We start from the raw sequence: 14,997 nt of genomic DNA, 5'->3' as shown, positions 1-14,997 counted from the left end.
TCAGAGCCTACTCAGTGTCAAACTCCAGGGCCTGTGCTGTTGAACCACGGTGTTGGTGCTGCTTCTTCATATATTGCATTTCTGATCTTGACCTCGAGCCCAAAATGACTCATGTATATATTGGATATCAGGAAGGGCAGAATGAACCACCTAAAAGTCAAAGATTTATTAGTCACCCTCTAAGGGCAAGGCAGGAACAGTTAGTTGATGTACTTCTCCATAATTGTGTGTGTAAAGGTATATGTGGTCCTGCATACAGTGATGATATTTTTTTCAAGTCCCAAATCAGTACACGTAGTCTGCCAAAGAATTTTTAAAGAATTATTCATTTTTTAGATGGAAGGAATAGAAGAATATATTATGTATGTGTATATGTGTGTATGCACATATGTATATATATACACACACATAAATAAATATATTTCATGAACACAAAAATAAGTAAATGTCTGGTAGGACTTGAGAAAATTTCTGAGGTTAGTCTGGGCTTAACAGAAAGAATGTCTTGTTTAATGGAGTTGTAGGTATGGGCCCAGGAGGGGAAATTGGTGGCCCACATGGCTCACATTTGCCAGCTCAAGGTCATGTACTTGTCAGTTTTATAAAACTGATATGTTACATCACATGTATCATTCCTCCTAATGCAGGTATGATGAGAACAGAATAGGTGTTCTCAAAAGAGATAGAACTCTTAAAACATTGGGGATTGAAGATCACAATACATCATCCAAAAATGCCAATGTTTCAAGTATAAAAGCTGAGCAGAGGAAGAAAGCTACCTATGTTGATTCTTTGACACTGTAAAGTATGTGCACATAATAAAAGGCACGTTTCTTAACAGAATAAAACTTCCAAGATGGAGAGTGAAAAGAGAATCTCCTGGTTGAGTGCTGTGTTCCCAAGACTCACTTTTTCATCGGTCTTGTGAATTCTTGCTGCCACTCCCACACCTCGTAAGGACTGCTCTCCCCAGCTGTGGCCTAAACAACTGATACAAAGCTGACAGTTCAAAAAGACTTTACCAAAGGTTGATGGGTTACAAAAGAGAAATAAAAAGATATAGCATAATTTGAGTACTCCTAATCAGATAGAAGTGATCTCTGGAGTTCACAGGCCCCATCCTTCCCTACATGGAATTCCGCAGAAATGGAAAGGCCTCTCCTGGGTCCTTTCTTCTGATTTCTAGCCTGCCCCCAAAGAGGGCAGAAATTAGCTTAATATACACCATTTGGGAGCCCCTGACACCTAAGCCGATGAGAGCACCTCAATTCCCCATCCTGCCACAGATCTGGATTCTTACGTGATGGCATTTTCCCTTCAGGACTGATTCTGGGGGCGATCTTGCCAGGGCAGTCCTTGCCTCAGCCTACTAAAGCAGGGGCCACCAAATGCACAGGACAAAAGGTACAAGTTCATGGTAAAAAGCAGGGGCGGTGGGGGGGGGGGGGAGGAGGAGTTTACAAATTGCAGTTAGTCTAGAAACTAAGTGGGAAAGATACCAGGAGGTTTGATTTATATACAAAATAATTCTCAGGACATAGGTTAAATAAGAAATGGCAGTATACTGATTTAAGAAGTAATCTTCTGGACTTCCTAGGTGGCACAGTGGTTAAGAATCCACCTGCCAATGCAGGGGACACGGGTTCGAGCCCTGCCCCAGGAAGATCCCACATGCTGCAGAGCAACTAAGCCCGTGTGCCACAACTATTGAGCCTGTGCTCTAGAGCCTCTGGGCCATAACTATTGAGCCCATGTGCTGCAACTACTGAAGGCAGAGTGCCTAGAGCCTGTGCTCTGCAACAACAGAAGCTACTGCAATGAGGAGCCTGTGCACCTCAGTGAAGAGTAGCCCCCACTCTCTGCAATTAGAGAAAGCCTGTGTGCAGCAATGAAGACCCAACACAGCCAATAAATAAATAAATAAGTAAAAATTTAAAAAAGAGCAAAAAGAAAAACATTTTTTTAAAAAAGAAGTAATCTAATTTTTACTTGTATATTCAATTGTTTAAATCTTTGTGTTATTTTTCATCTATTATTTTTCATCAATCTTTCTTGGATTTCAGATACGGTAACCATCATCCTGGTTTACCTAGGATTGAGAGGTTCCTAAACTCAGGACTTTCTGTGCTAAAAGCAACAGTGCTGGTTGAACCAAGACAGTTGTCACTCTACTGAGAACCTACTTAAACTATGAACTCACCTCCTAGGAAGATGCACTTACACTTGATATTTTGTGTACAATTTCATGAACTACTTGAAACCCACTTGTGAACCCCTAGATGTTCATGGAGCCCAGGTTAAGAAATCCAGACTTATATAAATACATTTTGGGTTTTTATGTAAAGTTATTTAAATCTATATTTCCTGAAGTAAAATCATACTTTATGCAAAGGGGCAAATCGAGTTACCTTTCTAAGATGTTATATAATTTTATTTATTGATTTATTTTTGGCCATGTGGCGTGCGGGATCTTAGTTCCCCAACCAGGGATCAAACCCGTGCCCCCTGCAGTGGAAGCTCAGAGTCCTAACCACTGGACCACCAGGGAATTTTCTAGATTTTACATAATTTTAAATCAAGATTTACTTTGGTGTTTTTCCTTTTCATATCTGGAGACTGTGTTGGAAAATATCAAGAATAGAGAAAGAACAAGAAGATTTACTTGATGTTGAGAAGTGGCTGGAAGGATTCAGGAACTTGAGAGAAGAATTTGAAAAATATGACCCAGAAAAAACAGGTAACATAAATGTGTTTTAAGAATCATACTAGGTCCACATTTAATTATTTTACTTAAGAATAGATTATAAATAATACATATTCAGTGTGGAAAAATTAGAACCTACAAAAAGTACAACCAAGAAAATCTAAATCACCTAATAATTCCGTTACTTGGGGAACATCACCATTGTTGTGCTGGTATATTTTTATCTAGTCCTTTAAAAAGTAAACAAGTAAATAAAACAAAAATTAGGGTCATCCCCAATTACTTTTATTTGTGAACATAGTTATTATTATATTGTGAACATTTCAACAAACCATTAACTAGAACTTGAACATGAATTTTAATATCTGCTCAAGATTTTATCAAATGACATACCATAAAAAAAAACCCTGTTTTTTTTCTACTTTACTCTCAACACTCTACACTCAGTATTTCACTTCTTGTCACCAAATGTGTGGGTTTTTTCCACACCAACCAACTGTCCAATTCTCTGTGGATGCCACCAACTGGGTGTCCTACAATTTAATTCAATTCTGCTACCTGGCGATAGCATCAGAGCCCTCAGGTTACAGGCTCAGTCCCACAAGAATGCCCTTCCCCATTCCAGACACCAAGTGCAGGTCCAGGTTGTCACCTGTGCTTCAGACCAACTGGTCATAAATCGGAGCTTCTCATGACCCCCTCCTCAGGTTCAAGAATTTGGTAGGATGGCTCACAGACCTCAGGAAAACGGGTTACTTAGTGGATTACTGGTTTATTATAAACAGATACAACTCAGGAACAGGCAGATGGAAAAAATGCAGACGACAAGGTATGGGGGAGGGGTTCGGAGCTTCCACGCCCCTCTGGGTGTGCCACCTTCTCAGTGCCTCCATGTGTTCACCAATCCTGAAGCTCTCCAAACCCTGTTCTTTAGGGATTTTTATGGCAGCTTCATCACGTGGGCATAATGGATTAACTCAACCTCGAGCCCCTCCCCCCGAGGATGGGAGGGAGTGGGGCTGAGCAGTCTGAGCTTCTAATCATGGTTTGCTCTTTCTGGAGATCAGCCCCCATCTAGGAGCCTAGCAAGGGTTGCCTCATTAGAACAAAAGACACTCATAACATTCAGGAAATTCCAAGTGATTTAGGAGCTCTGGGTCAGGAACTGGGGTCAAAGACCATATATTAGTACAAAAGATGCTCCTAGCACCTTTATCACTTAGGAAATTACAAAGGTTGTGGGAGCTCTGGCCAGGAACCAGGGATAAAGACCAAAATATGTGCTTCTTATTCTATCACGATGTCACAATTCTCCAGTTAGTGTTGGGCATGTAAGTTCTTACCAGTTATTCACTATTAAATTTATTATATTTAATACTTCGATGAATATGCATCAATATTTGTGTATTTATTTCTTTAGGGAAAAAAAATTGTGAATATCTTTAGGGATGTTGCCAAAATTGCTTTTTTCTTTTTTTTTTAAATTAATTAATGAATTTATTTTTGGCTGTGTTGGGTCTTCGTTAGCTGTGCATGGGCTTTCTCTAGTTGCAGCAAGTGGGGTCTATTCTTCCTTGCAGTGCGTGGGCTTCTTGTTGTAGTGGCTTCTCTTGTTGTGGAGCAGGCTCTAGGCATGCGGGCTTCAGTAGTTGTGGCTCGAGGGTTCTAGAGTGCAGGCTCAATAGTTGTGGTGCACAGGCTTAGTTGCTTCACGGCATGTGGGATCTTCCTGGACCAGGGATCGAACCCACGTGCCCTGCATTAGCGGGTGGATTCTTAACCACTGTGCCACAAGGGAAGTCCTGCCAAAATTGCTCTCTAGAAATTTATGCCAATTCGCATTCTTACTAACACTATACACATACACCAGCATTAGCTTCCCCGGCCTACATTGGGTGTATTAGTTATCTATTGCTGCATAACAAATCCCTCCCCTTCTGCCCATTTATTGTCTGAAAACAGTAAGCATTTATTATCTCCCAGTTTCTGTTGGTCAGGAAGCTGGGCTAGGTGTCTCTGGCTCAGGGGCTCTCATGAGATTGCAGTTCAGCAGTCAGCCAGGGCTGCTGAATGAAGCCACAACCCAGGGAGGATCCACTTCCAAGTTCAGGCACTGGCTGTTAACCAGACACATTCATTCCTTGTGATGAGGGCCACTCCACAGGGCAGCTAACAATACAGTAGCTGGCCTCCCTCAGAGCAAGCAAGCAAGGCAAAGAGTGCCCAAGAAGGAAGCCTCAGTCTTTTTATAACCTATTTTGGAAGCAATGTCCCAGGACGTTGCCATATTCTGTTTGTTAAAGCAAATCACTAGGTCCAGCCCACTTTCAAGGGAAGGGCATTACGCAAGGGCACACATACCAAGGTCTGGAGATAGTCTATCATGGTATTTGGATTTCAAGATAAAGCTTTGCCAAAGCTAATAACTCAATTTTATTTTACTTTCCTTAGATTTGATTACCAATATAGAAGACATTTTTTTTACTAAGTTCATATTTTATCAGTCTTTTTTCTTATGCAGCCTTCCCAACAGTCCAATAATGTAGGCATTATTATTAATCCCATTTTACAGATGAGGAAACTGAGACATAGATTTTTATTTTTTTTGGCCACACAGTATGTGGAACTTCACTGAACAGGGATTGAACCTGTGCCCCCTGCATTGGAAGTGTAGACTCTTAACCACTGGACCACCCGGGAAGTCCCAGATTTTTTTTTGTTATCAAAGATTATATAACTAATAAGCAAGGGAGCTCCACTGTCCATGCTTTGAACCACAATCTTATATGCTTCTCATGCCTGTGTATGTATTTGTACTTTACACAAACGTATATATCCATAACAATACACACAACTTTGTCTTAAAATTACACATACATGTCATACTGTACAAATATTTTTGAATTTGTTTTCACTGAATACTGGTTTTGAGATTTATCCAAGTTGATACATGCGGATACATTAGTTCAGTCATTTTAACTACTGTGTAGTATTCTGTGGTATGAATGAATCATTTATTTATTTAGCTCATCTCCTGCTAAGAGAAAGTTAGTTTCAATTTCTCCACATTAGAGGTAATGCTACACTAAACAGCTTTCTATACATTTTCTTTGGCACATTTGCAAGACTTTCTCCAGGGTAGACACTTCAAATGGAATCATTGTCCAAAATGACTGTGCAGTTTATTCACTGGCAATGTATAAAATATTCTGCTTTGCCTATATCCTTGCTGTTTTATTTTGCTAGGGCTGACATAATAAAATACCACAGTCTGGGTAGCTTAAACAGCAGAAATTTATTTTCTCATAATTCTGGATGCTGGAAGTCAAAGATCAGGATTTTCAGGGTTGATTTCTTCTGTGGCCTCTCTCCTTGGCTTGCAGATGGCTGTCTTCTCTCTGTGATGTCACATGGTCTTCCCTCTGTGAGAGTCTGTGTCCTAATTTCTTCTTATAAGGACACCAGTCATATTGGATTAGGGTCCACTCTAACAGCCTCATTTTACCTTCATTACCTCTTTAAAGATGCTATCTCCAAATACAGACACATTCTGAGGTACTGAAGGCTAGAACATCAACATCATCATATGAATTTTGGAAGAATGCAATTCAGCCCCCAACACTTGGAATACTTGGGTCTATCAATCTTGATAAGTTTCTAAAATCAATTTAATGGTTGTAAATGGCTATCAAGGAACTCTGCTTTCTTCTTTTACGGTGAGTCTCTGAAAAGCATTTCCCTGATTTTTTAGATATCCTAGTAAATCTAGGTGAGGTAGGGACACAGTAAGCAAAATGCAAAGTTCAACCTAATTTGCTTTGGTTTTTAGTTCTGCCAAAGGTATGAATCAGTTGAGTTAAATGAAGATTGAGAATGAACCTAGAGGTTAAATTATCAGTTAGAAAATATACTTGATCTAAGTGTTAAGCATTTGTTTGTATATATTCTTTCATCATTTTATGAATGACATAATTTTATCATATTTTAAATTAAGTTAGTCTTAAATATACCTATAAGAAATAACCTTTCACTCGAACATTTCACAGCTGCCTTCCTATTTCTGGATGTTTTAGCAGGAAATGAGCCCTCCCTCTTCTGGACTGTTGTAGCATCTTGTATGTTACCTTGTTATAAATTGTTACCTTGTATAAATGACTATTAACAAGGAGTTTTCATTCTCCAGTTGTAAGGCAACCCCAAGAAGATAGTCACTATGACTTTACAGCCTTATTGTGTCTTATACGTACATAGTAGACACTCTAAAAAAAAAATATCCTAAACGCAGCCCCTGAATTGCTCCCCACCACCCTCCCCATGACTCTTAGCAGGAAGAAAAAATTGAAAGACCCAAACCTGTGATTTATGTGGAAACTCTATAAGTAGCAGTGTGTGAGCTCCTCTCTCTCTCCCCCCCCCCCTCTCTCTCTCTCTCAGAAGTTGGACAGAAAGATGTCAGTCCTGAAAAAGTTTGACTTACACCTGCAGGAGGAATATTAGGAAGATTTCCTATAGAGATGCAACCTTATAAATAGTCCCGCTGCCATTAGTTATTGGGAGCTTCTGAGAAATATGCAGGATTGCAGAGATGAACTGACCATGCATAAAACCCTCTGTAAGCCCATGCACACCCTCCATATTGTTACTGCCATTCTTCTAATCCACTAAGTCCTGCCAGACTTTTGATAAAGTTTCAGGGAGACTCACCTCCTTAAGTTCCTCTCCTTTGTGGTGCGATGTCTTCCTGAGATCTTGAATTGTGGACAGAGGTCAGCCTGGTCCACAGATGGTCCGTGAGAAGTTCGCCTTTAAGGACAGAGGTGTTACAGCCATGAAACTACTCTGCGTTGTTACTAAAATTATTAGTATTATTATTACAACCACTTTCATGGAAGAATCAGTCTGCCTTTGCTGGCTGAGGAGGTTACCACAGGGCATGGGAGGATACGAAGTGCTTATTTGGTCTGACTCACTCCTTAATTTTCCCAGTGCCACACTTTATTTTTAGCTTTGGACTTCTGCAGCGCTTGACCTTTTGCCTGGATAGAGCAACGTACTGTGGAGCTCAAACCCATAACCCTCCCTGTCCCATGCAATGTGGGGCATGTATGTGTTAGATTATGCCTGCTTTGGAAGTTCCGCAATCCAGAATGGTCTTTTAAGACAAAGCAAAACTGTTTATATTCACACACACACAGAGATACACACACACACACACATACACACACACACACCCTCTGTGGTAACCTTGCCTTGCACATCTGAATTATAATCTTTTCTTTCACATTTCTTCTGCCGTCTGCAGCAAGATATTAGTATAATCTTAACATACATGAAAATATTTTTAAAATGTGGATAAGGCTCTTATGCCAAAATATGCATCCCACTTGTTTTAGAATAACAAAAACATAGAAACAACTTCAAAAATAGAAGGGTAGTTAGATAAATCATGGAATATCCACACAGTAAGCTACGATGTAGCCATTAAAAATGATGCCAAGACTTTTATAATGAAATGGGAAAATACTAATTATAGAATATTAAGTGAAAACTATAAATACAGCATGATCTTGGCTGTTCCCTTGCTTGTCTCGCCAGACTCAGTGCTACAGCCCCCTAAATGTGTTCCTTCAACTGGGCGTGACCCCCTTCAATCCATTCTCTGTCTTGAAGCCAGAGTGGTCTTCCTGAATTCCAAATCTAATCTTGTTCATTCCACACTTAACACTTTCCAATGACTCCCTATTGCCTTCAGGAAAATTTCAGGCTCATTAACGTGGGATCTGGATCCCTTTGTGATCGATCCTGCCCTGGAGGTCTTCAGCCCCGCATCTCTGGGTGCCCTCTTCTCCCACCTTAAGCCCCAGGCTTTGCATTGCCCAGACTCCTGCACATGTTCTCTCTGACTGGCTTGCTGTGGACTTCTTTTTGCTCTGATATCCGTCTCAGCCTTCACATCTCAGATTAGCCACCATTTCCTCCAGAAAGCTTTTCCCCACCCTTTCCCCAGTTTGGTTGTTCCTTCTCCGTGTTTGTGTTGCTTTCTATGGTAGAACTTTATATGCCCCCTTATGGTAGAACGTATTGCCTTTTAATGGAATTGCTGATTTCCTTACCCGTGAGAGCTGGGTCTGTGCCTGTCGTGTCCACTATTTTGTTCTGTACCACAGTGCAGGCACTTATTAGCTGTTGAAAAATAGATAGCGACCATATCTGGCAGATAGGTAACAAGTGGTTAATAGAAATTTTCTCTGAGTGATTAAATGTGGGATGGTTTTACATTTCTTCTTTCTTCTTATATTAAAACAAAAATTTTTATTGTGGTTAAAACATATAATATTGATTTTACCATCTCAACCATTTGTAAGTGTACGGTTCAGTAATGTTCATTTATTCACACTGTTGTGCAGCAGATCTCTAAAACTTTTCCATCTTGCAAACCTGAAACTCTATACCCATTGAAGGCTGATTCCTCCTCCCCTCTTCTGCCAGCACTTTTCTACTTTCTGCTTCTCTGATTTGGGCTGCCTTAGATACTTCGTATGAGAGGAATCATATGGTATCTGTTCTTTTGCGACTGGCTTATTTTGCTTAACATAATGTCCTCGAGGTTCACCCATGGTAAAGCAATTTTTTGACGTGATTTCTGTTACCTCTATAACCAGAAAAGAAGTTTTGCATAGAATCTTAGGAGCTACAAGTGACTCTAGAACTTATCTAGACCAATTTCCCCCATCCTTAACTTTACTTTTTCTAGATGAGAGACCCAGAAATAGAAAAGTAACTTGTACAATGTTCAATGTTAAATGATGGGGAGTGAGCCCAGCAAATATAAAGATAAGTAATAGAGGTAAATGTTTAGTCCTTTCACACAATTTACAGTACTTTTGATGCTTTTATTTTCTACTCAGTATTTAGCTGTTTAAAAATAATTGTCTTCTAATATTCCATTTCATCTCTGAAACAAAATCATTTGCCCAGATTCTTTCTTTGTTCAGAAGGTACCCAGCACTTTGTTAGAGATTGTGCTTCTGCAGTTTATTTGTAAAATGCATTCCATGCGTGGTCAAGACTTTCCATTCTGGGCATGGGGCTCCTGTTGGCAGGATAAAAGGATGCTTTGGGTTAATGGGGGAATTTGATTCCTGAGCCACACGGATCTAACAGGATGGAGTCACCAGCAAAGTACCAGAGATATTTTGGTTCAGCTGCTTGCTATTAGGTAGCATTCTCTCCTCCTAGTCTGAAAGAGAAAGATGTCATTAGTTATAATTTATCAAATAATTGCCAGAGAAGAACCTCTTGTTCTTAGTGTCCAAATTATTTAATTAGTTTAAGGAACATGTATTATGAGTTTACCATGTGCCCTGTTGTCATTTAGAGACACTTTAATACACATATTTCCTGAGTTGGTGGGAAAAAAAGAAGAATCAGTGATTTTTAGAGCTAATGGTAAGGGCTCTTAGCAATCACGTAGTCAATTTTTTGACTTTTTCTTTATGGGAATCTGAAGCCCAGAGAGGGACTCAGAGTCAAACATATAGTTAGTAACATGCTAGAATTGAGATGCTGGCTCTGACTTCCTGACCAGGGCTCTGGGCATTGCTCCCAACAATAGCACATCTGTCAAGGAGGATGTCACACAATCCTGGATCGTATGTGGACTTTGTTTGAAGAGGGACACAGAGACTCTCACTCAGCTTGCTTTAAAAAAAAAATATAAATTTATTCATTTATTTTTATTGGCTGCATTTGGTCTTCACTGCTGCACATAGGCTTTCTGTAGTTGCAGAGAGTGGGGGCTACTCTTCATGGTGGTGTGCAGGCTTCTTCTCATTGTGGTCACTTCTCTTGTGGAGCACAGGGTCTAGAGCGCAGGCTCAGTAGTTGTAGTGCACGGGCTTAGTTGCTCCGCGGCATGTGGGATCTTCCCGGACCAGGGATCGAACCCGTGTCGCCTGCATTGGCAGGCGGATTCTTAACCACTGCGCCACCAGGGATGCCCTCACTCAACTTGCCTTTTATTAATAGCTTATTCTTTTGTTTTCCCCCCTAATTTACTTGTCAGCATGACCTTCAGTCTTAATACCTGACCTGGTTTTGAATCATAAGGAACAAACTCTGGAGATTTCCAGCCCGAAGTGATGTCAAGCTTGACGGTGTGTTCCAACCCTGAGGGATTATTTTTTCTGCTCTCCAACAGACAGAGACAGGAAAGGAAATTCCAAACCTCACCTGAGACTGGGCCCTGTGCTATATCATGCTTATCCCTTGGTTGATGTGAAAGAATGACTAAAACCTGCTCTGGGAGGGACCTTTGCTTGATGTTTTCAGTTTTGTTTATGACTGGAAGGTAGGAGCTCTTCTCTAAGTGTGAGGTTACAGTACATTCTGGCAATCTTTCTAACAGAAACACATCATTTTCCCTGTTAGGATTTGAGGGAGAAGAGCCTCCCCAGTGCTTTCCTGTGATTCTTCCACAGAGTCCTCTAAAACATGGTGAAAATGACTTCAGGAATTTTTGTTAAATGGGAGACTGCTTCATAGTTTGAACTACTTTATGACTTTGTGAGTTTGTATTACTGATTTGATACTTAGTGGATTTATGTACAAATAAATGATCATAATTCTCTGAAATGTAGGAAAAATTATGTCATTATTCTACCGTGTTCTGTAGGGTTCCAAAAGACAAAATAATATTCTTTGGACAAAAAAGTACCCCAAACTACAATGCAAATATCCATACTAAGGAGGACTATGTTTATATTTCTGCTAGTTAATTTAAGGAAACGTAAACTGTAACATTTGTTAAATATTGTTCTGTAACTAGTACTATAGATTCAGATATGCAGCAAAGTAATACAAGCCATCAACAGAGCTTAGTGCCACTGATTCCCTGTCACCTTTGGCAAACTGGAATCACCCAGAATGTCCTTTTCCATTGGGCAGAAGTTATTTTCTCTGTGTTACTCCCTCTAACATAGGTGGTCAGAGGTTCTGTGTTTCTCAAGTGTCGTGGTCACCAGATTGATTTCATACTATATCAGGTAACTGCCAGGTTCCTGTTTTCTGAACACTCCTTCCAGAGATGAAAGCTGACATAAATCTTCTCACTTACAACATGTAGATGGGGAAATCCACCCAGGATCACTCAGTGAAAAATCACCCAACCAACTAAGCTAACGTGGAGGAGCAGGAGGTCCAGAAGTGAGTGACTGAGGGGCTTTTAGCAAATGTCCCTGAAAGACAAATTAATTATCAGATATTTCTGATTGATGACCCCAAAGGAGTGAGGAGATTTTTCCAGCCTTTACTTTTTATCTTTCAGTTTTAAACTGGAAGCCAACTTGCTTCAACAGAATTTACTTTTGCAATTACATCGTGCTGCATTTTCTTACGTGCCAGAGTTCTGGGTAGGCAAAACAATGGTTAAATTAAAGTGACAGCTTTTTAGCTTCACTTTAGCTTTATTTTTAAATAAAGCACGAGTACTTCTGTCTCTTGGAATGAATGCTTCAGTTCTCTTCTTTTGAGTAGAGCCAGAATCAGGAAATATTCTGGAGGAATGAGATTTGATCTAGGGCAGCTCTTTCATTTGACAGAAGAGAACAGGCACAGAAAGACAAAGTGACTTAGCCCCAGATCTCGCAATTAGTTAAGGGCAGAATCTGAACCAGATTCTTGATCCTCTCAGTTTGTTTCTCTTCCTTTCTTAAAATCTATGTTTTTTCTCCAACATGACTTTTTATTTCATCATACAAACATTTTCTAGGTCCTGCATCTCAGAGAACCCTCCTGCAAACTTACACTCTTTTTGAGCCTCTTTCTGCCTCTACTTTCCTGGCAGAGTCTTTGAAGGGTGATGTGCTTTTCTGACTCTCACATACCACCCCGTCCACCAGCTTCGGCTTTCCGCCTCTTGAAGTTTCTCTCTGTTTCCAAATAAAATGCACATTCTCCAGTCCTGGGTTTATGTGGCTTCTCTAGAACATTCCACGCTACTGACCACCCACTCTTTCCTAAACCTGGGTTTATTCTTGACTTTACCCTGTGACATCACATTCTTCTGGTTTTCTTCTCCCCTCTGGGCTTCTCCTCTATAGATTCCTTGGTGGTTTCTACTTGCTCACTCTTTACCGGCCAATATCGCCCAGTTGCTATTCTCGTGTATATGTTCTTAGAAGCACTTTCACGCACGCCCATAGCGTCAGTGTCACTTCTGTGGTGATGACCTTCATGTCCACGTGTGCAGCTCAGACCTCTTTTCCTTGTGCTTCAGACCCAAGAATCTATATATGCTGTACCTCAGATTTATCGCATGCAAAACCTGCTCCACCTTCTGGGCATCTGTCCAAGTCACCTAACTAGAAAGCATCCTAGACTCCTGTTCTTCCTCAACTCACATTTAACATCACCAGGGAAAGAGTCTGCTTCCTGATTGTCTCCCTCGTCTCTGCCTTCGATCAGGCACTGTGTTGTCACTGTGCGGTCCTGCCTCAATGGCAGCAGTAGCCTCCTAGCTGGCCTCCCTGCCTCCATCTGCCCGCCTCCACTGTGGGCACCCACACACTGCTGGACGTATGCTGCCGCCTCTCCACGGGCAGGTGAGATGAGGTGATGGGGACAGCCTCTCTTGATGGACACTGCGCTTGGTCCTTAACCCAAGTCCTCTGCCATATTGACTGGGCTGGACTGAGGGGAGGGAGAGGGTGTTGTTGCCAGTTCTGTTGACTGGCCTCAAGAGATGGCACTTCTCTGAGCTTAGACGCTGGAAGGCTCCGCACCTTTCCCCCATCAGTCAATTCCAGAAATATCTGTGAGAGCTCAGTGCTTACTGTGGGCCAAGAACCATTTTGAGTGCTTTACGTTGAGTCCTTAAGCAACCCTGTGATGACTGTGTGTGTATTATTCTCAGCTGACATATGAGGAAATTGAGGCAAAGACAGATTAAGTAACCGCCGAGAGTTACCAGCTATTAAGTGGCAGCCCAGATCAAACCAAAGGAGAGTGCTGTCCACGTCCATCAGTGCAGACCCCTGGCCCCATGGCCTCTCTGCCACACCGGCCTGGGCATTTAGACATACCCACTCCAGCTAGGGACTGTCCACCTTAGTGGGTGGCAAGCAGGAGGCCCTCCCTGTGCCCTGGCGACTCGATGAGGGTTTGTGGTGTCCTCCTTCACCTCTAGTTTAATTTTACCTGCTAGATGTGGTTTTCAAGTTATATAATCTCTTGGCTGGTCCACTATGGCTTTTAAAAAAATGTTTCTAGGAGAAAGAATAATTAGTTATGTATATTCTATTTATTTACAGTTTTTGTACCCTTTACTTTCACTGGTTTTTACTAAGCACTCTTTTACTTTTTAATTGAAAAAGTAATATATACACAGAAAGATATTCAGCTGGTTAAAAGTGTTCAGAGGAAAGTAAACCTCCCCCTCCAGACTCCCAGCCTCCCAGACCCCTCCCCCAGGGCCAACTGCTGTCACTTTCCTAGGTCTTTTTTATGAAATACTGTGTGTAGCAAGGTCATATATTTAGCTCACATTACAATTTAGACGTGTTGATAAAATGTATGCTCTTTATTTTGGCCTGTAATGAATCTGGCCTTTCTTCTGCTCCTGCCCTGGCCCCACCTCTCCACCACCCCTACTCAAGGGTTAACGGCAAAAAAATTAACCCAGCGTCCAATTTCATTTAAACCCTAGTCTCCCTGGTAGTTTAAGCTGCTCCTTTAGGAGAGGTGTTCAGCCTGACTTGGATGAAAAAGGTCAGTCTTTCAAAAGCCTGTCCTTCGCCCTGCACCTTTCAGGAAGGGGGGTAGGGCAGCTCATGTGACCTTCAGCCAATATCCTCAGGTCCACTTGGTGTGTGTCTGCTGGCCTTTGCCTCCCCGCCTCTGGGCCATGAGCTTTATTCCTCTGGTCAGGGCTACACTGCAGACCTTTGTGGAGGGTCAGGGGTCTGCCTTTGGGGCATCACTCCTGGTGGCTTCCCCAGGCCAAGCTGAGGACTGCAGCCCTGCCTCCGATGGCCGTGTGGCCCTTCTGGGTTTGGGTGGCATGCCGCACTCTGCAGCCTTCCCCACAGCAGTTCGCTCTTGCCTGGCAGCTGCCTTAGCTCAGGTGCCCAGCCAGGTTCTCAGTGACTTCTGGGACCTGTCAGCACGTGAGACCCAAGGACAGATGAGCAAAGCTAAACCTGGCGTTAGACCGTCCACCTGACCGTGAGCACGATGACATTTGTCCTGGTGTGGCTGTGCCAGGTTGGAATGGGACGCCCGTGAGGTGGCACCTC

General features: G+C 41.7%; 1 long non-coding RNA gene across 1 annotated transcript; it reads left to right on the top strand.

Annotated features, from left to right (window-relative positions):
- The first annotated feature begins 969 nt into the window (after positions 1-969).
- On the top strand, positions 970-11,303 carry LOC130830643 (uncharacterized). The gene is made up of 3 exons (XR_009047812.1): positions 970-1,404; positions 2,616-2,737; positions 10,770-11,303. It is a non-coding gene; the product is annotated as an uncharacterized LOC130830643 (long non-coding RNA).
- Positions 11,304-14,997: the final 3,694 nt, after the last annotated feature.

The sequence above is a fragment of the Hippopotamus amphibius genome, chromosome 10 (genome assembly GCF_030028045.1).
Source record: "Hippopotamus amphibius kiboko isolate mHipAmp2 chromosome 10, mHipAmp2.hap2, whole genome shotgun sequence".
Classification (NCBI taxonomy): domain Eukaryota; kingdom Metazoa; phylum Chordata; class Mammalia; order Artiodactyla; family Hippopotamidae; genus Hippopotamus; species Hippopotamus amphibius.
This window is presented reverse-complemented; position numbering and strand designations above follow the sequence as displayed.